This window comes from Aethalodelphis obliquidens, unplaced genomic scaffold, assembly GCF_003676395.1.
Source record: "Aethalodelphis obliquidens isolate GAN/ISIS:26980383/991018 unplaced genomic scaffold, ASM367639v1 scaffold74, whole genome shotgun sequence".
Taxonomy (NCBI): domain Eukaryota; kingdom Metazoa; phylum Chordata; class Mammalia; order Artiodactyla; family Delphinidae; genus Aethalodelphis; species Aethalodelphis obliquidens.
The window spans coordinates 7,052,030-7,079,454 of record NW_020838018.1 but is presented as its reverse complement, the minus strand read 5'-3'; the positions used below and the strand labels follow the sequence as shown (position 1 = coordinate 7,079,454).

General features: G+C 43.2%; 1 long non-coding RNA gene across 1 annotated transcript; it reads left to right on the top strand.

Moving 5' to 3' along the window:
• The first annotated feature begins 553 nt into the window (after positions 1-553).
• Positions 554-27,425, top strand: LOC113612255 (uncharacterized). The gene is made up of 4 exons (XR_003429792.1): positions 554-710; positions 1,534-1,572; positions 23,854-23,986; positions 27,375-27,425. It is a non-coding gene; the product is annotated as an uncharacterized LOC113612255 (long non-coding RNA).

Below are 27,425 nucleotides of genomic sequence, written 5' to 3'. Positions count from 1 at the left end.
GAGTCACAGATGTAGAAAAAAACCTTATGACTACCGGGGGGAAAGGGAGAGGGAGGGATAAATCGGGAGATTGGGATTGACATATACACACTACTATATATAAAATGGAAAACTAATAAGGACTTACTGTATAGCACCTAAGTCCTTTTTAAAGGGCTTCACTCTGATTAGGTCAGGCCCACTTATGATAACCTCCCTTTTGATTGACTCAAAGTCAACAGGAGCAGGGAGCTTAATTATATCTTCAAGATCCTTTCACCTTTTTCAGATAACATAGTATAATCCAGGGAGTTACATTGCCCCCTTTCCCAACTTTGTCCTATTCTATGGGTTAGAATCAAGTCATAGGTTCTGCCTGCACTCACAGGGTTGGGATTACCCAAGAAAGTGACTCCCTGGATGAGTCACTCTAGGGTGTGTCTAACATAGATCTATGGGAATAATGCGATAGAGAGGAAAAAATTTGATGATGTAAGAGAGAAAGGGGAAGAATGCTGGACCAAGGCCAAGTTGGTGAGAAGGGATGGGCTTCAGTGCACAAGAAGAGGCATTAGGCTGAGCTCAGAATACAAACATCCATGGACAGAGCTGCAGGAAGGAAGGCCAAGTGATTGGATGCCCGTAGCTGGATATGTGCGATGGTGGAGCTTGGTGAAGGCCTCTCTTTCTGTTTCAACTTTCTCAGTGAGATAGGAGCAAGGGCATTTTGGGTGAGTATGAGGATGCAGGAGGAGGTGGTGGAGGTTTAGTTCAATATGTGTTCATATGTCTTATCATACGGCTAATATATATTTATATGTTTAGTATAATGCATTTATATCATCACTTTAATTTGTTCTGTACTCCCATCTTTATGGAGATGGAAAAGAGAATCTATAGAGTCAGTGTCAGAGGACATGGGGGCAGAATGGGTAACCTAGAGCTCTAGCATAGAGTGGCCAGAGGCCAGATTGGAACATTTCAGGTGAGGCTAAGATGACCCATTCAGCTCACAGGGAAAATCAGAACCCAAACCAAAATGCAAACTGAAAGGAGGCTAGCGCTTCAGCACTGAGCAGAGAGGGGGCTGGTGGTCTCATCACTGTGGCTGGTGTTACTCATGTGTTAAGGGCACATTGAACAAGTGATTCAGACTCCACGGCTGCAGCTTAATAGACATTGCATATTCAGTATTTTCATTTATGGCTCATCAGTGCAGGGCTTGTCCTGACTTATAAACTACATGGAACACCAGTATCACAATGCATTTTCTCCATAAAATTTCCCAGGTAATTAGTTTTATGGAGTTTTGCCATTTGGCACATTTTCTCTCCATTCCAAGCACTTCTGGGAATATCTGAACTCCCGAAAAAGAAATCTCACCACATAGCTTTATTTAGAAGTTAAATTCACAGAAAAACACTCCATAGTGGAAATATCAAGCATTACATGTAGAGTCTGCACAGAGAAACCAATTCCCGGCCAGCCTCAAGCTTAGAAATGCATTCATCTCGTCCACAGCCAATGGTATTTTCTTTAATCTCCCTCCCCCAGGATGGCACATGAGACCTGGAGAAAGGCTTGCTTCTCTAGGTAAGTCATTCATCTTTCCAACTTTTCTAGAATTTCATGCATCCACTGATTCTCATCCCTCCTGCCTCTAGACCCATTCTGGGCACATCCTCACCAGACCTGCCCTGACCCCAATCTCTGAGGTAGCAGGAAAATCCTCTCAGAACTGCCATCTCTTCTCTCTGCAGAGTCAGCCTGGCATCCTCTGTGGTCTTTACTTTTCACCTTGGTACATCCTTAGATTGTGAAGCCCACGGGTGTGCAGTCCAGTCTGCTCTGTGCTCGAACTTGGTACATCACTGCACTTACTTCATGATGGGAGAAGAGTATGTAACTTGTTTTCCTGGTAGTGGCTGTTTCGTTCCTCTGTTTCTCTATACCTTTCTGTTGCTCTCAAAAGCCAACTTTGGATCCTCTAGGGAGCCTCATAGCTAAGAAGTCCTTGTGTCACCCCCAGTGAGGAAAAGCATGCCTGTGGACCTGCTGAGCTGAACACCCTGCATGACACTGTCTGCACATGGCTGGCCAGTCACACACATCTGACAACACCCTCACCCCCAACACCCTGGAGCTGAGATCAGCTCTAAACGTATCAGGGTAGAGTTTCTTCCAAGGAAAACTGACATTTAGACAGCTGAGGGTTTCTTATGTGGCTCTATTGGTTTTGCAAAGCCTAGTACACCTCCATTACTCTGGAATTATAACCTTTGGTATTGTGATCTGTTCTTTGACTGTCAAAGAAGAAGGTAGTTTGATTTGCATAAGAAGCTCCAGGGTCCAGGGGGAAGGAAGAGATGGAAGCTCCTAATACCTTCTCCCTGGGAGTTGGATCCAGAAAATACTATGGCATGCTGGAGGGTGTAGGACGGGCCACACATGTTGTGCAATGAAACAGAGTTAAGGAAAAGTGTGCCAAGCCTGGGGGCCCGGACCCATTGCAGGAGGAAGGATGTTTTGACACAGCTTGTGGTTGATGGCCCCAACTTCTCCACAAAGTGATTGATTTATTCAACAAATATTGAATGAATATGTATTGAATATTCTAGGCACTGTGCTGGGCTTTGAGAGTATGTTGATGGATAAAGCCTATATGGTCTCTATCCTTGGAGTGTTTATAATGTGCGTGTGTTCAGAGAACCATTGCTAAGCATGAGTCCGAGGCTGGGATCCCATCTAGGGCTCTCCCATCATTTCAGTGGGGTCTGGATCCTCAGCGCACCATGCATTCACACCTTTTGCACTGTGCTGCATTACTCTATAACAGCGGCACCATGCGGCCACTGGGAGTGGATGGTAGTGGACCAAGGATCCTTTCCAGATCCCTTTCATCAGAGAGGAAAGGGAGAAGCATTCCAAGCAGAGAGAACAGCTTGTGCAAAGGGCCTGCCTTATAGGAGGGAGGTGAACATAGACAATGAGTGAAGACAAGGCATTAGATGTGGGTCTTTGTCTTGAGGGACATAATAAGAGCTGAGTTTGAACAGATGAGTCAGGCTGTGGGATGGAGAGTGGATTGAAGTGGTGAAAGGGTGGGTGTGGGGAGACCCTAGGGGGCTCTGCAGCAGCTCAGATTACAATATTGTGCCCACATTGTTAGATTATGTGCTCTAGAAGTGAGGGAACATTGAGCAGATGTCCCCACAATATGTATTTGTTTCTTTATTTCTAAAAAGTATACTGACATATAATGTGCCTTATAAAAAATATGTGCACATATATCATATATAGAAATTAATAATATTGACATAACAATGAAATAATGCTTAAAATATTTTTGTTTATTTTGTTAATGGTTCAAAAATATGCTTGAATATGCTTCATAGTATTTATTGAATCTTAGTGTATCATTTTGCAATATAGAAATTCAATTTTTAAATAGTTCATTTCAATCTTTAGTTTTATCGTCTGTCTATTGCTGGAAAAAGACATTTTGTAAATATATGTAGGTCAGAGTACAAGAAGGTCAAATGTATGTCATTGGCTGCTTTTACATCCATGAAATATATGAAGGTTTTTGTTGAGATTTGGCTAATAAATTTCTATTTTCCTTGATGTCAAGTCAGTTGTTCTTGAAAACAAATCTGAAGGTGCTTCATTTTTATACTTTTAACAAATGGATTAAAAAATTAAATACTTAATTTTAAAGACTTTAGACCTAGTAGAATAGTCCATTTTCAACTTTGTAAAGTGTGTCTACATGATAAATTTTAGAAGTGAATCATTTATATCATTTTTGGCCATAAAATCATGTAATAATCTTAACATTTCAAATACTCATTTCAAGATGCTCTTGCCTTAGCACAGGTTTCTTTGAAAAGAATCCTCTCACTCATTCCTAAAACATTAAACATTGAAGGAAGTTGATTCAGTGTTTTGTGTTTGTGTTTTGAAACTATCTGCCAGGAGGCATATTATTAATAGCTACATGCCTTCATAAAAGATCAGGCAATTGGGAGCACCTGCGTTTTTGTAAAGGAAGAATTAGTAATTACTAAGTTAGATGACCCTATGCACATGGGCAGGTGTTAACCTTTGGGTGGTAAAAAAAAAGTACAAAAGATTTTCATAGTCACGTCCCATCTTGTTAAGAAGAATTAGGAGGATTCTAGTAGCAAATAAGAAAATACCATCATAAACCAAACAAGACCAGAGCATGTCAGGAGGGTGAGAGAGAGGGCATTGCCATTTCTGCAGAGTCGTGCCCCCTGTCTTCCTGTGGGACACTTTGGATTCTAAAGTGCCACATAGTGCTGGTTTTAGAGATCCCCAAAGGTGGTGAGATGGGACAGTAGCTTAGGTGATAGCAATGGAAAGGGGCAAAGTGAATAAACCCAAGTGCTGTTTGGGGGTAACACTGACATCACTAGCTGATGGGTAGGATCTGGGGTGTGGGGGAAAGGTGGGTGTTAAGGGTGATTCCCACGTTTCTGGTTTGTACAATTCATGGGGCAGTGGCACCACTTCCTGAAAGAGGGAGCATAGGAGATCCAGTTTGCAGAGGAGGTCCTACATTTGAGTTGAGGCTTGTTTAGTGTGAGATGCCTCTGAACTGTCCAGACACAGTTGCAGATGGAGGTCTGGTCTGGAGCAGAGGCCTCAGTATCCAGCCTCTGTGCCCAAGGTCTGTAGAACAGACCCTGCCATTGGGGTAAGCTTTCTCTGGCTCTTGCTTCTCCCTGGGTGGCTTACTCTTCCTAGATATTTTTCAGTCTTGGAGAGACAAAATACAGAAGAGAGGCTGGAAGGAATGCTTGTGGTCTACACAGAAGGAGTTCATCACGTGGTCCAGCCCAAGTCACTAGAAGATGCACTGGACCTCGGTCCTCAAAGTTATAAAGTAGAGCTTGGCTGACCTTGTCTTCTGCGTATAGATTTCCCTTGTGAACTTCACAGTGACGGGTGCCCTTGATAGAGCATGAAGCGTAGTTCAGGTCCTGGGATCTTGACATCTGTCTGTGTAAGATGGTCACCATATCTCCATATACACCTATGCCTCTCCTTGGTCCTCTGCCTATGTCTGTCACCCTATTGGAATGACTTGCATTTGGGGCAAGTCAGGCTGTTTCTCAATTGTGTGTGTGTGCACATGTGTGTACAGCACAGCTGTGTAGTCATGGGGTTAGGATGGCAGGATCTGGAGTCTAACAGCTGGACTACTAACACTGTTTTTCTTCTTTCTACCTATATTTTCTTGTTTAATTTATTTAACTTCTTTGTGCCTTGATTTCCTCATAGCCAAAATGGTGAAAATACCAAATCTACTATAGGAATCTTTGTACGTGCAAATTACTTACCATCATGCTTGACAGAAAATAACCACTCACTAAATGGGTATGTGTCCAGCCACCCCCAGAATACATGATGTAAAGAGTCAATCTTTTTCTTCAAAGTCTGCCTTTCAAGGGCCTCTTTCCCAGAAGCCTCCACGCCCCACCTCTCTTATAGTCTGTCTCCATAACAGAGTATTTTTATACTTTTATAAGCAAGAACATAGTTTCTCATCCAATGACATTTAGGGTAAAATTTACGTTACTATTCTCTCACACTGCTGGAGAAAGTTTTCCTTCATTGATTTGTTCTTTCCTCACATTTTTTTCCTTCTGTTATTCATCTGGCCCATACTACAGGCCAGATATGGTGTCTGGCAGAGGCTGTCAAGGAGCTCATAGTCTCATGGGACAAGTGGACTTGTTCAAACTAATTCCAGTTCAAGGGACAGGGCAGAGGACGTCCTGGGGACTCACAGTTACTGGATGTTGACAGTGACCCTGCCCCTGGGCTGTTGCTCACACCGAACCTGAAATAGTCTTTCTGCCAGGAAAACCTGGGGAACCTGCTGGTTGGTTGGGAAATCAAAAGGCAATTGGCTGTCAATTTACATTCCCACCAACAGTGCAAGAGGATTCCCTTTGCTCCACACTCTCTCCAGCATTTATTGTTTGTAGATATTTTGATGATGGCCATTCTGACTGGTGTGAGGTGACACCTCACTGTAGTTTTGATTTGCATTTTTCGAATGATTAGTGATGCTGAGCATCCTTTCATGTGTTTGTTGGCCATCTGTACATCTTCTTTGGAGAAATGTCTATTTAGGTCTTCTGCCCGTTTTTGGATTGGGTTGTTTGTTTTCTTGATATTGAGCTGCATGTGCTACTTGTAAATTTTGGAGATTAGCCACTATGGAGAACAGTATGGAGGTTCCTTAAAAAACTAAAAATAGAACTACCATACGACCCAGCAATCCCACTACTTGGCATACACCCTGAGAAAACCATAATTCAAAAATAGTCATGTACCACAATGTTCATTGCAGTTCTACTTACAATAGCCAGGACATGGAAGCAACCTAAGTGTCCATTGACAGATGAATGGATAAAGAAGATGTGGTACATATACAATGGAATATTACTCAGCCATAAAAAGAAACAAAACTGAGTTATTTGTAGTGAGATGGGTGGACCTAGAGACTGTCATACAGAGTGAAGTAAGTCAGAAAGAGAAAAACAAATACAGTATGCTAACACATATATATGGAATCTAAGGAAAAAAAAAAGGTTCTGAAGAACCTAGGGGCAGGACAGGAATAAAGATGCAGGCGTAGAGAATGGACTTGAGGACATGGGGAGGGAGAAGGGTAAGCTGTGACGAAGTGAGAGAGTGGCATGGACATATATACACTACCAAATGTAAATTAGATAGCTAGTGGGAAGCAGCTGCATAGCACAGGGAGATCAGCTTGGTGCTTTGTGACCACCCACAGGCGTGGGATAGGGAGGGTGGGAGGGAGACGCAAGAGGGAGGAGATATGGGGATATATGTATAGCTGATTCACTTTGTTGTAAATCAGAAACTGACACACCGTTGTAAAGCAATTATACTCCATTAAAGATGTTTGAAAAAAAGGCAATTGGAAATGTGGGATCTTTCTGTGGGAACTAGAGAGGGGACAAAGGTGGATGGAGTAGCACAGATGTGCCCTGAATCCTGGACACAGCCCTTATTTGATGCTTTTCTGGTGGTTGAAATTGAATTTTTGTGGACTAGTCACTGCCTTCCCTTTTGTGAACTGGTCACTGGTCCTGTCCTGGGCGACACAGCTTTCGTCCTAGCATGGAGATTCACCTATAGTGCGCAAATATCTCAACTTTGCTTGCATTGTTCTCTTTTCTAGACTGCTCAGTAGCCCCTCCCTCAACCAGACAACTCATGTCAGCATCTCCTGCCTGGCCTTCCCATCCTGCTCTGGCCAGGGGCTTCTTCTCCAGGCTCCCACAGCACCGGGAGCAGGTCTTTATCACAACACTTATCAACCTCAGTTGAAATGTTGATCTTCTCATCTGTCTGCTTGAAGAGCCACTGAGCTTCTTGAAGGAAAAGAATCTGTCTTATTCTTGAAGCCCCAGAAAGAATGTTAGAATGAATGAAGGCACTGTGCCAGGTGCCAGGCAGGCTTCTATTCTTGTTGACACTGAGGAACGTGACAGGTTTGAGCAGGACTGTGAGGTCATCAGAGGAAGCGCAGGGGCACCACTGCCCGGCATGCCCAGAGCTCACCAAACAAGCCTCTTTAAGGCAGACATGCCCGGGGACAAATGTTAAGGAGAGGAACCATTCTCTCCACCCTCTAGCCTTCTCTTGTCTTCTGATGGCAAACACAGATGGGTATTGTGCTTCAGACATGCACCGTCCCCTTGACCTTTCCCTTGGCCTCTTCCTGACTCTCTAGCCCAGCTACATTAAGTCATCTCACTGCATTCAGCTCAACTTGATTGACTGAAGCTTTCAAAGGCAATTACTTTTATCTAAAATTTGAAGACCCCACTTTGGTAACAGTTTTTATTCCAGTTGTGTGTTTTCAAAGCTATTAACTGTACCTTGTCCTCAAAATGGGGCTGAGCCCTTACTTGGGGGTCAAATGCTTCTTGGGGGTAGGTCCAGCTCTGGGAGGGCAGTAGGTCCCTTCTGCTCCTACCTGAGCTTGAAGTGCAATAGGCACATGCTCCCAGCCCCTCTGCTGGCCCACCCAAGCCTTGGCCTCCTAGGGGTGGGTGTTGGCACTGGCTCATTAGGGAACCCTCTGCAGTTGGCTGAGCTCCTCATGGTCTGGACTTTTGTCAAGTGCTAAAGTATAGTTCTATCATTGGAGGTGCCCATATTTCAAAGAAAAAGATCCAATTTCCACCCCTGATGGTGTGCAAATCAGCTGTGTCTATAGGTGGCTGCTGTGCCTGGAGAGAATGGAAACTAAGAGGTTGATAGATAAAGAACAGATATTGGGAGGAGCACAGAGGGTATGACACAAGTAGACCCATTTGTAGTGGACTGAATTATTGGTCTTGCTTCTTCTCTCACTCCATCCCATCATACTCTTTGCCATGTAACTGAAGTCTTCCCACTCCCATTAAATGTTCAGTGAATTTCCCACCTCTTGACATTGGGTGAAGCTTAGTGATTTGCTTTGGGCAGAGGAATGTGGCTAGAAGTGCCAGTGTGACAGTTCTGAGCCTAGCCCCTAAGAGAGCTGTATGTTTCTGCTTCCTCCCAGTGGCTGCACTGGCTCAGCTGGAGTCCTAGGACACACCCAAGTGGAGCAGATCTGAGTCTGAACCACAGCAGGGAGCCAAGTCCAGCCAGATCCACAGTTTAAAGCAGAGATGCCTGGTTTACACCAGCCAATCCACAGATTCTGAGAAAAAACTGATTTCTGTACTAAGTTTTCAGGTGGTTTGTTATGCAGCAGTAACTAGCTGATAAAACGCCCAAGTGGAAGATTTTGAAATGGGTAAAGTGTATCCAAATTTCCTTCTCTCCTTAGGTAAGAACATATCTTTTCTGTAATATTAATAAAAATTAGGTTAACATCAACTTCACTTATGAAACACTTGCAGTGTACCAACTTCTGTTACAGGTAACTTACATGCATTATTCCATTTAATCCTTACCACAAACCCTATGAGTAAGGCATTATTATCAAGCCCATCTTACAGATGAGGAAGCTGAGGTCCAGAGAGGGTAAGTAATTTACCTGAATTTGCACAGATAGGAAGTGGTGCTGTAAGGTTCAAATCTAGGCAGTGTAGCTCCAGAGCCCATATTCTTATCTGCCATTAACAGGGACTTTAGTGCTCTTCTCTCTTTCTCTTATCAAGGATCAAAAAGAATGCAAGCTCAATCCTGACACTTAGTATGACTCTATGGTAGCATCTATGACACATTTGGAAGGGCTTACTTTATAACCCTGAGCCATAGGAGTGGATTAGGAGGGCTTTCTCCTGCAAGGGCACTTGGTGCATTCCTGAGCAAGGTGGAAGATGTGGGTGGCTTCTCTCTGCTCCTGAAACAATGCTGCCAAGACCAAGGCTGACTCGGCATTCCAGTGTACCGTGAAGTCCTGCACATGTCTGTCTTCTGGCTGGTGGGCTCTTTGGACCACCCTGAAAGCACAGAATAGAACATAGGTGTGCCACTCTCTGTCTGGGGCTGTGTGGTACAGGGGGACAGGCATCTGAGTCCCAAAGAGCCATGTTCTAGCTCTGGGCAACCATAGCTATTTAGTCTTGAAAGGATCAGATGAGTGTTAACTAGTGCTAATTTAAATACTGGAGAAAGTGGTTTGGAAACTGAAAATATATAGATGCTAATGATAATAATTACAATTGCTAAGACTCATGGCTTGAAGATTAGAGATGCAGCTCTTTAACTCAGGCTAGACTTTTTCTGGCTGATTCCCTGGGCAACCTAGGAAGTGCTAGAGGCTTATTCTCAACATCTCATAAAGCTTACTTTTATCCCTCCCTCGCTTCCTTTCCCTTCCTTCCCCCTTCCTTCATATATTCAGCAGCACTTATGAATCTGGAGGTACCCATTTCTAAGACAGGCATTGTGGAGAAGGATGGAAAAACCAGTGCATTGCAGCTAAAACCATCTCAGGATTATTTTCCATCCCTTACACTCACCCCCAGTTATCGGTAATCTGGTGCCCATGGCTTGCATTTCTTTTCCTCTGTGGAGGGCCAAATTCAATAAAGTACCCAGTTTCCACATCAGAAACATATGGGGACCCCTCTTCCTCCCATTCCACCCAAACTGAGTAATAGAGAGCCTGGCTGGTGGCAATATTCATATCAAACTCAAATCCCAGCCTGGGAAAAATAAAATAGAATGCTGGAGAAGGACAAAACACATGTGACACGCTGAGGAAGATGAAGAATAAATTACCTGAGACATGAAAGGAAGGGAATTGCATATATCGTAACCTAATCTTATATGAATAAGGCAGACGTGGTTGGTTTAATAGGCTCTGGAAAACTGAAGGGACCCAAAGGGAGAAAGTACTGGTAACAAATGAGATGCAGATTTTGGAAGAGAAGCAGGCAGTTCCTTATTCCTAGTGAAAGCTACAAGATGGGGTGTTTTTTAATGAGGCTGAAATTGGAGAGGCCTCGCCCAGGCTGAGCAGAAGGGGCAACAGAGGGACCATTCAAGATCTTGGCATCTGAGTGAGAGTAACAAGGCTGCAAATGTGAACGGGCCAAAGTCAGACACCAGCAGGGTCTGGCTAAGCCAGACATCAGCCTCATGTGTAGGGAGAGAGCCCAGGTCAGGTACTGATATGGTCGGCCTGTAGCTGCCAAGTCTGAGGAGCTGCCAGAAACAGAGACGGGTGGGGATTGACAATGGAGAGCTGGAGGACATCCTGAGAAGGCAAGCTGAGTGAATTCGGAAGTGTGCGTCTGTTGGGTTTGGGCAGATTCTCAGGGGCAGACTCTGCTGACGGCTGGATCTGACAGGTGGGTTTTTAGAAGGCCTCGAGGCTAAACTCGAGGCCTGGGCAACAACGTCCCTGCAGGTCTGAAGGCCTTGGCCTTGAGCACATCCAGGTATAACTGTCACAGTTTTCCACACTGGGAGATGAGCTTTTGTGCAAGTAAAACAACTGGAGAGCAATGACAAGGTGAGCCTGGGACGTGTGCAAGCTGGTGGTTTACACTGTTCATTTCAGAGCCAGGAAATCCAGGCAAAAGCAGCAGAAGGAAATAGATCTCGAGACACAACATTATGGCGGCAAATATGGTGTGGATTGGGAGTGGGGGGAGAGAAGGCAGGGAGGCTGGTGAACAGACAGTTGAGTCTTGGATGGGGAGGCCTCTGGCCACAGCAGGAGAGAAGCATCATATCATCATGGTTGAGGACACGGGCTTGGGAGACAGCTTTACCTGAGAATCCCGGCTCCGCTACGTGTGGTTCTGTGACCTTGGGAAAGTTATTTAAATTACTCTTGCCTCAGTTTCCCTCTCTGTATCATGAGGTTTGGGATGAGATTTAAATCAGTCAATCTTTACAAAATGCTCAGGATACTGCCTGGTACATGGTAAACCTTGCATATGTGTTAAGTAAAGGATATAATAAAATTGGAAAAGAAAAAAGAAGATGCAAGGGCTCATCACCTGTTAGATGGTGCAGAGGAAATGGAGACGATGAGGCATGGGTTGTGGGGCATGATAGATTGGAGGAGGCAGGGCCTCTCCCCAAAGAGCTGTCACACAAGCCCGGGGCTTCCCAGGCAGGGCCGTGGAAAACCTCCAGATGTCACAATAAAGTCCGTGATGCAGTGAGTGAGCTGTAACGTTGTGAAGTATTTTCTTTCCTTTGTGCCAAATTTTGAACAGAAAGCAGAGGATGGAAGAGCAGAGACCATGGAGGCGAGAGATGTGGTGACCTCTCTATGGCCTTATAGGTTTACAGATGAGTCTTGGCCTAAAACCAACCAACCCACGCAGTCACCAACCAACTAACCTACCAGCCAGTCAGTCAACCAGCCAACCAACCAACCAACCAACCAGTCAAACAACCAATGAGGTATCGATTTTAACTGCAGGCCACTGGAGATGTGAGCTTGGATTAAGAGAGAGGGGTCTTAACATGGACGTGTATGCTTACCCAGTAGCCACAGCTGTTTCTCTGGAATTTGGATCCAGGCCTTGGAGCTCCTGCTGCCCCCAGGCAACACCATTTCCCAGGCCAAAGCCTCTCCCTTCCTCTTCCTTTCTCCAGCTTCTCCACCTGTGCCTCCATCTGCTCTAAGCTGCTCTGCAGCCCCAGCATAGAACAGAAGCCCATGGCTACCAGGGAGCTGGGGAGACTGCCTCTCCTTCCTAATGACTTTCTCTTGCCATGCTGCTGTTAGGAGTAGTCGTGAGGCTGCAGGAAATCGGCCTTCAAAAGCAAAGCTCCCAACAGTGGATTTTGTTTTCTGGAAGTACGTTAAATGAGCAGCTGTGCGAAAGGGTGAAGAGGAGGGAGAGGGGAAGTGAGAGAGGGAAGAAGCCATGGCAGGGGTTGGGCTGGGACGGCGAGAAGCATGTGAAACTTTTCAATAGTTATGATCACAATTAACGGTGATAATAAAATTAACAATCCCCCCCAAGGCCTGGGCTCTATCTGGGTGCATTGCCGTGTGGACCATCAGCCAGCTGTTGAGGGGTTTGTAGAAGTTCCTGCTAAGCCAGGGCACCGGGCTTGAAGATGGCGAATTTCCCTCTGGACCTCACCACACTGGGCCCTGCTGTGGCTGTAGCCTCCCTTAGGGTGATACTACCTGGCATTCCCCACCAATGCCCCCCTGCCCCCAGGAGTGCTGCACAGCAACTCATATTCCCACCCTCCCTGCCATGGCCTCAAGAAGCTGAAGGGGACGGGGCTTTTAGGCATCCTCTGGGTAAAGGGCCAGCTGCCCCTTCCCTCCCTGATGGGCTCCAGGAATATGGAAAACATCCACGGATGGAGCCAGGACAAAGGATGGAAAAGTAGGTTTTAAATCAAGACCAGTGTCACATCTGGAGTTTGTTTTGGCCATTTGTTCCTACCTTTTCTGTCTTCATCCAAGGGCTCAGGAAATCTCTATTAGCTTCAGGGAGGCAGCTCAGTTTCCCCTGATTCTTAATATACCTTCATGGTGAAGAATCACACCAGAAATACATACCAAGGTTGGTGGGTACATCGGGGCAGAAGTGGACCTTCCAATATAGACAGCAAGGTTGAGAACAGTTGTGGGCTGTCTATAAGGAGTGCAGTAGGTGCAGACTCTAGCCTTGAAGACAGGAATTTCTTCCAGCTTCCTCCCTGGGACTAGTTCTGGTCTAGAGACAGGAAACCTAGGCAGCCGTCTAGAATCTACCATCCACGATCTTGCTTATCTTGGAGAAACCAGCATACCTTTATGAGTCTTAAGTTTCCTTCTTTTAAAAATGGGGTTTTGTGGTGATTAGAGGTCCTGGGGATAGGTTTTGGGTTTGTAAATCCCCTGCACTGTATGGAACATTCTGTGTATGTGATTTTATGTTTGTATATTTTTTTCTGGGGCAAAGGTCTATAACTTTCCTCAGGACCTCAAGTGGAGGTCCTTGGAGTAGGCATTTCTCTGTTGCCCTTGCCAGCTAAAAATCCTCTCAGAGTCCACAACTCAGGCATGTGACCATCCCAGACCAGCTCTGCTGGGCTTTTCACCCACTTCTTCTAGTCCTATTATTACCTTGATTTTTGTTGGTTTTGGTTTTTGTCGTTTTCTCTTTCTTGCCATCTGGACCAAGGCTTATCTAGCCTTTCAATGGTTAGAGTCCAATCTCCATATTCAACTCCGATCTGACATAAATTTTCATACCATTCAAGATGTGCACACAGCCTGGACAACGTGGTTTAAATGTCCAAACCTTTACGTTTCCAGTAAATTCTCTTGCTTCTGGGAGTAGAGTCACAGAAATCAGTTGCTGGGTTCCCTGACTCTTGCCTTCTCTTTTGTCCTCATATCTTTTTTCCATCTTCTAGATGAGCTTCCTGTCTCTTTAGGCGCATGGAACATCAGATCTGGAAAGCTTATTTCAGAGAGGAAACATTTGTTCAGACCTGCCATATCCTACTTGTCCAAACCTTGTGGATGTACTTTGGTTTTCTTCAGGCATTATTTATAATAATCCTTTTTATTTAGAGAAAGTTTTTAATTTTTCAAGGTTTTTACTTGATCACATGACAGCCCTGTCGGGTAGTTATCAGATGAGATGATGCATATGAAAGCACCTTGTTCTGGGACAGGTGTAAGGTGGGAAGTGAAAGAGCATCATTTTATAAGCAATGGCATGAAAGCACAGAGCAATTAGATGTGAGTTGGTAGAACATGCCAGAGGCTTTAGAAATGGGCAGACTGGGGGCTGAATGCTCGTCTCTTTTTGACTGGATGTGTTATATTTGTCCTGGTGCTCAAACTCTCTGAGCCTCTGTTTCCCTATATAGGAATGAAATGATGACAGTAATGCTTAGATCCCAGGGTTGCCTTGAGGATTAAAGGGAATTGTGAACACAGAACACATAACACAGTGCCTGGCACACTGTGACTCTCAGTACTTGGTACATTATTATTAGGGAAAGGTTAACCCAGAGATAGGCATACACCCACCTCCATTATAGAATTTTTGCATCTGCCTCTTGACTGTAAGTTGCTAAAAGATCCCAGAACAACAACACAGTCAGATATGGAGGGAGAAGTAAAGCTCTGCTATCCTATTCCCAGCTCAATTTATAGATGGTAGTTTTATAGCCCAGAGTAGGAAAGTAGTTCTCCCCATGGCACACAGCTATTTAGAGGCAACAAGAGGGTGAACACTCACTCTCTCTCACTGAGGAGTTTCCCAGGATGCAGGACTTTTAGAGCTAAACCTGGGACCATCCTGGGCAAACCAAACTAAGCTGGTCACCCAAAGCAGTGATGAGACAAGGTCTGGGCAACCTGTTTTCCAGCCAAACCAGTAGCCTTTTCACTTATGAAGCAAATGTTCCATACAAGTGGATCTGTTCTCTAGTGCTTACTGTTCTGAAAATGTCCTCCCACTGATACGTCTGGTCCCCTATGCTGTTCTTATGCTTCAGAGGATATGTGAGCACTCTACTACTTTCTCCACTGGGCTTCCCTCCGCATTTACCCCGATCCTTCTGAGCTCATAGTCACAGGTGAGCCTTGGCATGGTAGGGCCAGCATGTGACCCAAGACTGGAGCACAAGGACTGGATGAGTGTGCATCCGTCTGCTGAGAGCCATAGTGCCTCTGGCATGTGATGCTAGGGGTACCTGCATCCAGGCCACAGGAAAGGGAGATAGAATAAGAAATGTTTGTGGGAGCTTGGGCTGACGGCAGGGAGAATGGGAAGCGAGCTAAAACTTGTTACTCGTCACCTGCCTCTTCTGGGATGAAGTCACTAGCCACTGTAGTCACTGACCTTCAACACACCCTGAAAGGAGTTCAGGACAGAGATTAGGAATGAGGCACTCTGTGTTCTGGGAAAAACTGGCAGAACAAGTCTTCAGATAGTTAGATATTTTCAGGAGATTTTATGAACACGAATTCTTGCATCTTCTCATATCTAAAAAGCACTAAAATCATTAACGGAGACATCTGCTCTTCGTGACTAGCAGCAATTTTCTTGTGACTAGCAGCAACTTCCTGCCAAAATGTGTGCTTGACTGCATGGATCTCCCTTCACCAAAATCACATATACACTGATCTTCCCCCCTGACTCTTTGGGGCAGTTCCTCAGAGCTATCTGAAATGCTGTCTCCTGGGCTATAGTCCTCATTTTGCCCCCAATAAAACTTAACTCACAGCCCTCATGTTGTGCATTTTTTTCCAGTCAGCAGTGACATTGAGCCTAAAACAAAGTTGGGAGTTGGATGCAGAAAAGAATGGGGAGTTGAGATTGTTGGCATGAAGTTCTCTTTGTAAGTGACATGTCACACTTTCTGTTTGGATACATATAACCAATAAGGAACTTGTCTCCAGATTGTATAAAGAATTCCTATAAGTCAATGAGAAAGGGACAGGTAATCCATTAGAACAAAATAGGCAGAAGCCTTAACATCTGGAGGGGTGGGATAGGGAGGGTGGAAGGGAGGGAGATGCAAGAGGGAAGAGATATGGGAACATATGTATATGTATAACTGATTCAGTTTGTTATAAAGCAGAAACTAACATACCATTGTAAAGCAATTATACTCCAATAAAGATGTTAAAAATATATATATATATCCAGTCAGTAACATAGGAAAAGATGCAAACCTTTAGGAATTAGAGAAATGCAAATTAAAACCACGTACATTCATCAAAGTGGCTAAAATGAAACAACAAGTGCTGGTGAGACTGCGGAGCAACTGAAAGTCTCATACTCTGATGGCGGGAGGAAAAAGTGCTACAGACACTTTGGAAAACTGATTGGCGTCATTCACTAAAGTTGACTATACAAATACCCTGTGAGCTATCAGTTCTACTCCCAGGTGTGCACCAAAACAAGAATGCATACTTATGTGTCAAGACGTAAGGAATGTTCTTAGCAACATTATTTACAGGAGCCCCAAACAGGAAATAACTCAAATGTCTATCAAAAGTTTGATGAATAAATAAATTGTGACATCGTTATAAAACGGAATGCTATATAAAAATGAAAATGACTTATTCCCATATCTAACAACATGGATCAGACAAAGAAAAGTACATATTACCTATATGATTCCATTTATATAAAGTACAAAAATAGGCAAAATTAATCCATGGTTTTAGAGATCAGGATGATGATATCTTTTGGAGACTTTTAGTCCTTTTTAGTGACTGAGAGGGAGTATGAGCAGAGCTTCTTGAAGTGCTGTCGTTCCCTAGCTCTGGGTTGTTGCATGAGTGAGTTTATCTTGCAAAAATTTATTGAGATAAGTCCATATAATGTGAATACATTTCTGTATGTATATAATTCCTCAATAAATACATTTATTTAAAAAATGGATGTAGGGCTTCCCTGGTGGCGCAGTGGTTGAGAGTCCGCCTGCTGATGCAGGGGACGCAGGTTCGTGCCCCGGTCCGGGAAGATTCCACATGCCGTGGAGCGGCTGGGCCCATGAGCCGTGGCCGCTGAGCCTGCGTGTCTGGAGCCTGTGCTCCGCAGGGGGAGAGGCCACAACAGTGAGAGGCCCGCGTAATGCAAAAAAAAAAAAAAAAAGGATGCAATGTTTCCTCCCTGTTCTGAGTCATTGTGCAGCTATGGGCAATACATCTGGGCCTTAGTTTCCCCAGGGCACTAATCCTTCTATCCAGAGTTATGTGGAAAGCAAGGTACTCTTACCTTCCCCTAGGGGTTCTATCCCATAGGCTGGAGAGCCACCAGAGCTAGCTGCCTTCCCTCTCTAGGATGAAGGCTCCCATACACAATTGGGTGATAGACCCCTGAAGCCCCAGCACCCTGTTACTTCCTCTCTAGAGAAATAAAACACATTTTCCATTTGTTCTGGGCCCCAAAGAGTACCAAGCCACTTGTTCTAGAACTTTGACAAATTGACTTATGCCAATCTCCTCTCTTCCTCCAGCCATTCCCACTTCATTTCAGGCCACTTAGTCCATTTTTTTCCCTTATGTCCTTGGTCCTCAAGACTGCCCACTTGGGCTGAGCCTTATTTGATGACAAGTTGTCAGAACAGCTCTGGCTGTAGTTTTGTTTTGTGATTTAAGTCAAAAAGAAAATTTGACTAGGGAAATTAGATGGAGGTGATTGCAGCTAAAGCGCCTCTTACTGAAGCTTTTGGAAAATGTAAATGTCATCAGTCTTGTCAAAGCCAGACACAGGAGAAAATAATGACTAAAGGTGGACCAAGATACACGCTGGGACTGCACAGACTTAGAATTAGCCTTCCTGTTTGTTATTATTCTTTTCCTTGTAAGTAGTGGGGTGGAAGGGGGAGGAGAAGAAAGGGAAAATAGGAGGGGAGAGCAGGGTGCGGTGGAAACATGGGGAAAAATGGCAGAACCTGAGCAGTGTTTTTATTTTCTATGCCTCTTGAGCATGGGCAGCATCCTGGTGACTCCCAAGCAACTGTGACGAGGGAAGCTGGAGGCTGACAGCATGACACTTGGCTGGGAATTGGAATTGAGGACAGTGGACCAGGCTGGGCTGGCAGAGGAGACATGGACTCTCTGGCCGCTGTGCAGTCATCATAGCAGTTGGAGGTTGACTGGGTCATTCAATGCACCCTTGCTTCAGTGACCCCTTGGGAAGCGCACTTACATGAGAAGGACAAGCCCACCACTCAAAGAGCCCCTGAGAATCATCTGTATGTGAGACCAGCAGTGGAATACAAAGAATCCCATGATGCAGCCTTGTCCTGGAAGGGCAGGCTGTTGAGAATCCAGAAGTGGGACTCTGAGGAAGGGTTGGTGTTAGCTACAGACCTGTAACCAGAGGGAATTGCATATGTGGAAACGATGGGAAACTTGAAACTGACAAATCAGAGGTTGAGGGGCAAAGGAGAGGTAACAAGTGAGTTACTTAACCAGAAATCCAGTAGACATTGAATTTGGAGCATCTATCCAGACAAGGCTCAGAGAACTGACCCTTTGTGCAGTGTCCAGACTGGTGATGGTCAGCTCAGGTGAGAGCAGGCAGGAGGCAACAATTAGCCATACTTGAGGAGGTGGGAGTTCTGGAAAGGGAAGTCTAGCCATAGGTTCCAGGTCAGGCATAGTCCAAGGAATCAAGGAAAACTCAGTCCTGGGTTATAGGGAACAAAGTATTGAGCTTCAAGAGTAGAATCTGGTTTCTTAGGAGTAGGCGTCCAAGGTTAGAGAGGGGACCCAAAGATCTCAGGGGAAATGATCTAGTGGTTCTCACAGCTCATCTCCCTGAGGATATTAATTCCCTCTTCTGTAGGGAAGTGAGACTATATTTCAGGGTTGAGTAACTATAGCTCTAAAGTGAGCAGAAGGCAGGGAGCCTAACAGCTCATTATGGAGGCATCTAGTCCGTACACTCTAGTTGGAATAAGGTGCATTAGGGCTGAGTAGGCCAGACAATCAGAAAGCAGAGAACTGACTGCAGAGAAGAGAGGGATTCTTTAAGGTTGAGGTCATTGGTGACAGTTTTGTGGAAGCACTAATACTCAGACTCAAAAGTTTCCATCTCCTCTAATTCTCCAGGATCAGGACCAGCCAGATGATAACATCTAGAGGCACCTTCATTATTTCCCATCAGCATTAAATTATACTAAGTTCCCCTTTTGAGGATTTTCTTTCCTTCTTAGAAACACCTGAGTTTGAACTAAATAATTTGTAGGATTCCTCCCCAGTTCTACCCTGGTGACATGCCACCCTTGCCTGTCATCGATGTGCTTGAACACATTACTCATAGTCTCCTGTAATTCCTGGTTTAATATCTGCTTTCCCAGATCTCTGAAAGCAGGGAATTTGTCTCTATTTTTCATAGTGTATATATGTCATGAAGGAGGCACTCAATACATATTTATTGAATGAATGTATGAAGAGCGGCCAATATTCTTTGACACCTACCCATAGGTTTGACACATGGGGCCATCATGAGGGAGAGTCAGCTCCCTCCCCTCTCTCACTGTGACATTTCTTCCTCTGATGCTCATGGTTCCTGAGCTATGTTTCTTGGGGAAGATGATTTTTAAAGAAATCAATTCCCCATTTCAAGTATGGTAAATCCAGAGGCAGATACCTAAGTCTGAGTTAGATGTCTGCAGAGGGCAATCTGATGTCAGTATGATAGCCTATGTGACTTACATGCTCTTCCAGTGGCAGTGAGTACAGCTGGAATATGCTGGATACTGTCCCTTATCCCAGCATCGGGCATATTGTCTCTGGCAGCAAAGGCAACAGCATCCCATAGTCACTGTGCACTTTTCTGACCTGACCTACTGCATTCTCCAAGGTGTCATCCTACACGGGACATACTCCTTGATTCCCAGCCCCTGGACCAGATTCCTCTGTTGTCCTGTATCCTCACCCTTCTTAGAACTGAAGTCAAATCAAATTCCCAGGACCTCCCCTTCCACGGCCCATGTTTCTGACTGAGGGAAATGAGTCTGAGCTCAGGGACCTGACGTTCTCTCTCTACTTTGGCAGGTGTTCGAGGCCCCTGTCCTCCCCTGGGGAAATGCATTCGAGTCCCTTTTTCTCTTTCTTTTATAAATCACAGCCCCAAGGGCAGCGCTGTGGTAAGTGGATGGTCTGGGCTGCAGATCTCCAGAGCTGGCCGCCTGGCTGAGGCTCCCAGCTACTGACTAAAGCTGGCTGAAGACATTTCCCCAGACAGATAGAGACAAAGGAAGGTTGGCCAGGGGGCCGATCCTCTCAAGTACTTTATGTCAGAAAAGAAAAAAGGAGAGAAAAGAAAAGAAAAAGCTCTTGAGGCTCTAAATTGGCTTTGGAGCATTCTGTGGGCCATCTTCACATCCAGCACCTGCGGTCACTGTACTTTGTGAATTTGTAATCTGCAGATGGCCGGGAGGCTGGAGCAGAAGGACATGGGGACACTCTGATGTTGCTACTGTCCTCCCACTGTTCTACCTTCCTTACATCTCATTCTCCAACCCTGCCTGTGCATTTCCTTCAAGGAGAATCTCAACTCTCCAGTCAAGCACCCCCTTGATCTTCACTTTCCAGTGATCTCCTGCCAGTTGACTCCTTCCTCCCCAGCTCACACCCCGCCCCCTTCGTCATACATTATACATTTGCCACTGTGCTCCCCTTGCACCATTCCCTGCAGGCCCAGGCTGACCATATCCCTTGGTATCTAATAAGACAGTGTGATGTGTTCCTATCACCTTCATCACCTTCACTCTGACCCCCGAGGTCAGTTCTATTCTTTCCATTGTCTAGATGAGCAAACTGAGAGAGAGGTACTAACTTTTCAAAGTCAGTCTGCTTTGAAACAACAGTCCACGCTCTTTATCAACAAGTTGAATGCCCTTACTGTTATATAACAGCTGCCACAGGCCAGGGAGATGATACAGCTGGGACATGTCATGAGCTTTCACTTAGAAGCAAAAATCAAATGTTGTGCCCCAAGAAGCAATTTCCATCTCTGACTTAATATTTTGAGGCACTCTCTCCCAGGCATCTCCTTTTCCTGTCCACTGGGCATTCCCCTTAGCCAGGGGTAACAGTGGGCCCCACCTCCCCATTTGACCTTGGCTTAGCTAGGGGAGTTTGCTGTTGGATGGGGAAGGGGAGATGACCTGGCCAGCATGCACCTCAATTAGCAAATGCGTTTTAGTTGTTGAATTCATTACTGCAGGTTAATTGAAAACTGAGAGTGAGGCTGGATAGCACAGTTTAATTGCACCATTGGAAAAGGCAACCTCCTGGCCTGAGAGATGGAGGAAGCTCCTGAAGCTGCAGTTGAAACCCTGTTTTCTCCTCCTTAATCTGCTCTTGAATTCATGAACCTGAAGTTTTGCAAGCCCCGCAGAAAGGGGCATCCTCTTTTTTTTTTTTTCATATGTATGTGTACCATCTTTATTCCATAATTGCAAAACATTTTCATTTTTAGACTTATAAATACCAAATAAACCAATGAATGTTTTTATTTCTATATCATCTGTTTCTTTCCAGTTGCCTTGCTACACACACCTGTCTTCAGCATTGTTATGGCAAATATATCAAGTACATTTTAGTGCATAAACATTATAAGAGATGAAAGAATAAAGTCACATGTCTTTTTAGCAAAATGGGATGATTAAGGTTCATGCATAATATTGTGTGACACAGTTCCTCCTGTTGAATAACTAACTGGATGAAAATACCATATTTCTTTTTGTCCTTAGAAACATATTCTTCACTCATTGATTCTTTTTTTTTTTTTGGATGATAGCTGTTCTTTTTTTTTTTAAACATCTTTATTGGAGTATAATTGCTTTACAATGGTGTGTTAGTTTCTGCTTTATAACAAAGTGAATCAGTTATACATATACATATGTTCCCATATCCCCTCCCTCTTGCGTCTCCCTCCCTCCCACCCTCCCTATCCCACCCCTCCAGGTGGTCACAAACCACCGAGCTGATCTCCCTGTGCTATGTGGCTGCTTCCCACTAGCTATCTATTTTACGTTTGGTAGCATATATATGTCCATGCCACTCTCTCACTTTGTCCCAGTTTCCCCTTCCCCCTCCTCAAGTCCATTCTCTAGTAGGTCTGTGTCTTTATTCCCGTCTTACACCTGGGTTCTTCATGACCATTTTTTTCCCTAAGGTTCCATATATATGTGTTAGCATATAGTATTTGTTTTTCTCTTTCTGACTTACTTCACTCTGTATGACAGACCGTAGGTCCATCCACCTCACTACAAATAGCTCAATTTAGTTTCTTTTTATGGCTGAGTAATATTCCATTGTATATATGTGCCACATCTTCTTTATCCATTCATCCGTTGATGGACACTTAGGTTGCTTCCATGTCCTGGCTCTTGTAAATAGAGCTACAATGAACATTGTGGTACATGACTCTCTTTGAATTATGGTTTTCTCAGGGTATATGCACAGTAGTGGGATTGCTGGGTCATATGGTAGTTTTATATTTAGTTTTTTAAGGAACCTCCATACTGTTCTCCATAGTGGCTGTATCAATTTACAGTACAAGAGTGTTCCCTTTTCTCCACACCCTCTCCAGCATTTATTGTTTGTAGATTTTTTGATGATGGTCATTCTGACCGGTGTGAGATGATATCTCATTGTAGTTTTGATTTGCATTTCTCTAATGATTAATGATGTTGAGCATTCCTTCATGTGTTTGTTGGCAATCTGTATATCTTCTTTGGAGAAATGTCTATTTAGGTCTTCTGCCCATTTTTGGATTGGGTTTTTTGTTTTTTTGTTATTGAGCTGTATGAACTGCTAATGCCTTTCTTCTCTAGCAGTCGGCCATTTAAACCAGGCTACCTTGAAAGTGGGCACAGTTTGAGCCCAGCTTTCACTTCAGAGAGCCCATTTTCAATGGCCTCTGTGTTGGCATAGCACTGAACACTGTCAGTAATGAATTGTGTCATCACAGGCAACCTGTCCCCCAAGCAGAATGGTTGGCCGGTCCTCAGCATAGAATCAGAGTTGTTGAAAGTTTAAGTGCTTACATCAGAAACAGCAAGGACTTTGGAACCAGACCAACTCAGGTTTGAATACAGCTCTGCTGCCTATAAACTGTTAGATCTTGCTTCTCACAGCATCAGTTCTTAATTGGAAATGGAGAAAAGATTATGTACCTTTAGGATTATTCCAAAGAAAAAATGAGACAATCAATGTGAATTGCTCATTCCTCCAACTGGCATCTAATGGATCTCAGCAAAAGCCCCTTCTCTTTCTCCTACTCTTTGGGGCCACAGCTAGGTTTGCAAATGCATTTGAACATTATTTTCCAACTCCAGTTACATTCTCCACCTCTCCTCTCTTGAGTTCTTCCTGATTTTTTCCTGTCAATACACACACTTCAGATGCCTCAGGAACGTGGAGGCCAATTTGTGACAGCTTGATTCCGTGACTTTGCTATTTGTTGTTAACTTTACCATGCAATTTAAGAAGTAGATTGATAGGAGGTGATAGCCTAGTTCCAGGGTCTCACAGCCTGAAATTGACAGGAGAGCACATTCCATAACACTTGAGGTGTTAATTATCTTATATGAATTATCTCACTCGTTTCCACGTTTTCAGAGGTATGTATTAGTTTAAGAAATGCTTAATCTTCTATAATAGATAAACTCTGATATGTCCATGACTTAATTTCTTGCAAAGGAAAATCCCACTGTGTGGAGCCCAGGATTGGGAGGTTACTCTCTCTGCCCACAGGGACGTGGGCTGATGAGGGTTTTGAGTTTTCGCACCAGGCTTCCCAGGTGGCCCTGGCTGGGGAAAGAGACTGTAGAAAAGGGAAGGGAGAGAAAGAGGGATCACTGCCCTTGACAGGATTTTTTGCTCTTTTTTTTTTTTGCCAGACACAGACATCACTCCCCACATTCCTGTTTCTTTGGTCAGAACTCAGTCATGTGGCCACACCTACCTGCCAGGGGAGCTGGGAGACAGAGTCTAACTATGTTCTCAGAAAGAAGGGGAACATCTCTGCCACAGGTAGGTATGAATGTTCCCATTTTACAAATGAGGAAATGAGTGGGCACATAAAGTAAACAGGGGAGCTAATTTCTCAATTTGGGCCATAATTTCATTTCTCTTCAATCTGCTTGGAATTATGTTTTTGAATTTCCAAGTATATACCAGAAATACATATTTTTACGAAATAAAAATCAAACTTGGACAAAACTTGAACCCCAAAGGGATAATTACAGCAATTCTTCTCAAAACTGAGTATGTGTTAAAGAGCAGGAGATGCAAAACCTTAGGATAAGCTTGGCACACCTGAATGATTAATTTTTGGTTAATAGTAAGACATCTATTATTTGTTTGTACATGTACGTATGTATGTTTGTTTGTCTACTCTCATTAGGCTGTGAGTTCCTTGAACATTGCATCTAGCAATTTTGTTCTTAATAGTAGTGACTTAATGAAGATTTGTTCAATTGAATTGATTTTAGCCTTTTGGTTATAATATATAAATGACCACTAAAAGGGCTATATAGTGCTACCAAGTTCTTTTAGCTTTATAATCTTCAGAGAGGTCTCCACTCATAAATGATACCTATGAAATTGAACTGCTATACACTGCTCAACAGCAAAATGGTGGGGCAAAATCTGGATGGATGTAAGGATATGAAAGAGTGACATCGCCCTTTGCAAATTATGTTATATGTAATATCTAGTACCATCATTTAAAGAGCGAGTCAGCATTATTTTCAAGGTTTCCATTAATTTTTGTTACTTTCTGATATTTTGGGAGGGACTTTTTCATTCTTGAATTGTTAATGCTCTTGTTTTCATTCATCCCTATAATTTAGTGCCATAACAAATGTTAGAAAATGGATATAGGAAAGAAAAATTCTCCCTTTCAATGGGGGAACTCTTTGTACCCACAGCTAATACCTGTTTAAATTTTTTCTTTTTTTTTGGAAGGTTCCCTAACATTTAGTTGTCTATAGGACTTCCTGTATACTAAAATATCTAGGCACTTCTGGCCTTTGATATTAATATAAACCTAAATAGTCAGATCAATTTTAAAATAAGATTAAAGTTTTCCAGCAATTTGAAAAAAAAATAGTAAGGCATTAACATTTTTCCATTGAAGCAAATCTGGATATATACATAGTAGAATGTAAAATTTATATGAATTTTTAAGATTAAAAATGGAACTTCAAATAAAAAACTGTCTTGTGGTGGGCCACTGCTGTGTCCTTGGACACCTAGGGGTTCAAGGTCTCTCTTTTTAGTTTTAATGGTGGAAAAGTTTGAAATGGTTTAGAATTTTCTTAATGAAAAAATTATGTGGCACTTTTTTTTTTTTTTTTTTTTTTTGCGGTACGCGGGCCTTTCACTGCTGTGGCCTCTCCCGTTGCAGAGCACAGGCTCCGGACGCGCAGGCTCAGTGGCCATGGCTCATGGGCCCAGCCGCTCCGTGGCATGTGGGATCTTCCCGGACCGGGGCACGAACCCGTGTCCCCTGCATCGGCAGGCGGACTCTCAACCACTGTGCCACCAGGGAAGCCCCTATGTGGCACATTTAAATGTAATTTCCTACTAACCCTTACTGTAACTTTTAAAAATAATCTGTATTATGTCTTGGAACTTGCCTCAAATTTTATTTTGGTTATCAATGTTCTACAAATTTCTGGAGCCCACCTTTATGAGTTTGAGCCACCATAGTCTTTTAAGCGTATCTCTCTAATGATAATTTGCCTTTCTCTTCAAGGGTAATCTCACTGTTTCTTCCCCAATCCAAGAAATATCCTGTATTGCTTCTCTAGTCAGGAGCTACTTTGGGCTTTCTCTTAGCTAAAAACCTCTTTCTAGTCGACTGGGAACAATAAAAATCTTGTATGCTTTTCTTACCATATCAAGAGAACATCATTCCAACTCTTCTTATCTGCTTTCTATAGTGAGTTAACCAATTTAATCTGCATATAATGACTGGGACTAATTAACAGTTTTCCCACAGCTGGTTCCCTCTAGAAACATTTAGCAACTGCTTTCTAGTAGAAGCTGTCCTAGAAACGGAGTTCAACTTAGCAATATCTCTTTATAATAGAGCAGAGTGTTTTCATGTCAACTGGCTTTATCAGGAAAGGCAAGAATGGCTCATTGGTATCGTGGATCAAAAAAACGCCTTTTACAAAACATCGTGTAACTCAGATATGATGGGGAAAGCCCCCTCACAGCTATCATTTATTTCTTTACTTTCATCTTCATTTATTTATTTTATTCCATTTTACTTTTTCTTTCTCAACTTTTCCCTGACTCTCCACAAGTGACTTCACATCTGATAGTATCTCCACCAAATAGCCCTTTTTTTCCTTTTTCCTATTTTTAAACTCTCTATGGACCTTAGGTGCACAGAATTGGATTAATCATGTCCTTAGTACATCACTCTCATCACTGGAACATACAAATTTATTTAGTATTTTTAATAATGTAATGAGCATTTACAAAACCACCAATGCAAATGAAAGCTAGGATATGGACTGTAACCTATATCTAACCACATGGTTGCATTTCATCTCATCACATCTCTGGCTCCTCCCATCTGAAACAAACTTTATCCTGAAACCTGTATCCATCATTTTCTTGCTTTGCTTTTTAAATCGTTTTATTTCACCTGTATGTAGTCTTTAAAAGCCTATTTTGATTTTAGTTATTTTAGAATCAACAAAAATATCAAGATCTATGTAATTTGGGGGGGTGGTGGTTACTTTTCCACTTAATATAAAAATGCTAAGATTTATGCATATCATTGCAAGTTTATTCACTTCTACTGCTTATCTATCTTGTGACCGTTTCACACTTGGTTCATTTATTCTCCCATTGATGAGCATTTGCGTATTTTCAAGATTTTTTGCTATGAAGAACTGTGATCATTTGAATGTTCTTGTATACATCTCCTTTTGCACATGCTCAAAAATTTCTTTTAAGTATGCATTAAGAGAGAAATTGCTGTGTCATATGATGTATACATGGTCAAATTTAGGAAATATCACCAAAGTTTTATCCAAAATGATTGCATCAATTTACTGCATCAATCCCAACATGTCTTCTCCTATTCTTGGTTTTGTCAGATTTTTAAATGTTCTTGACAGTTAAATAACTTTAAAACATGGTCTTAGTTTTCATTTCAATGATTAAAGGTATCTTCTTATGTTTCTTGGTCACGTATTTCTTCTGTGAAATGTCTATTTGTGTTTGTCTATTTTTATAATAGGATGTTTGTATATTTCCTATTGATTTGAAAGTCTTTATAAATTTTATATGTTAATTATTTGTTGGAGCCATGCAATACAAATATATTCCATCAATATTAATTTTATTTTTACTTTCCTTAAAGAATATTTTAATGAATAAAAGTTCTTTATTTTAGGGCTTCCCTGGTGGCGCAGTGGTTGAGAGTCTGCCTGCCGATGCAGGGAAC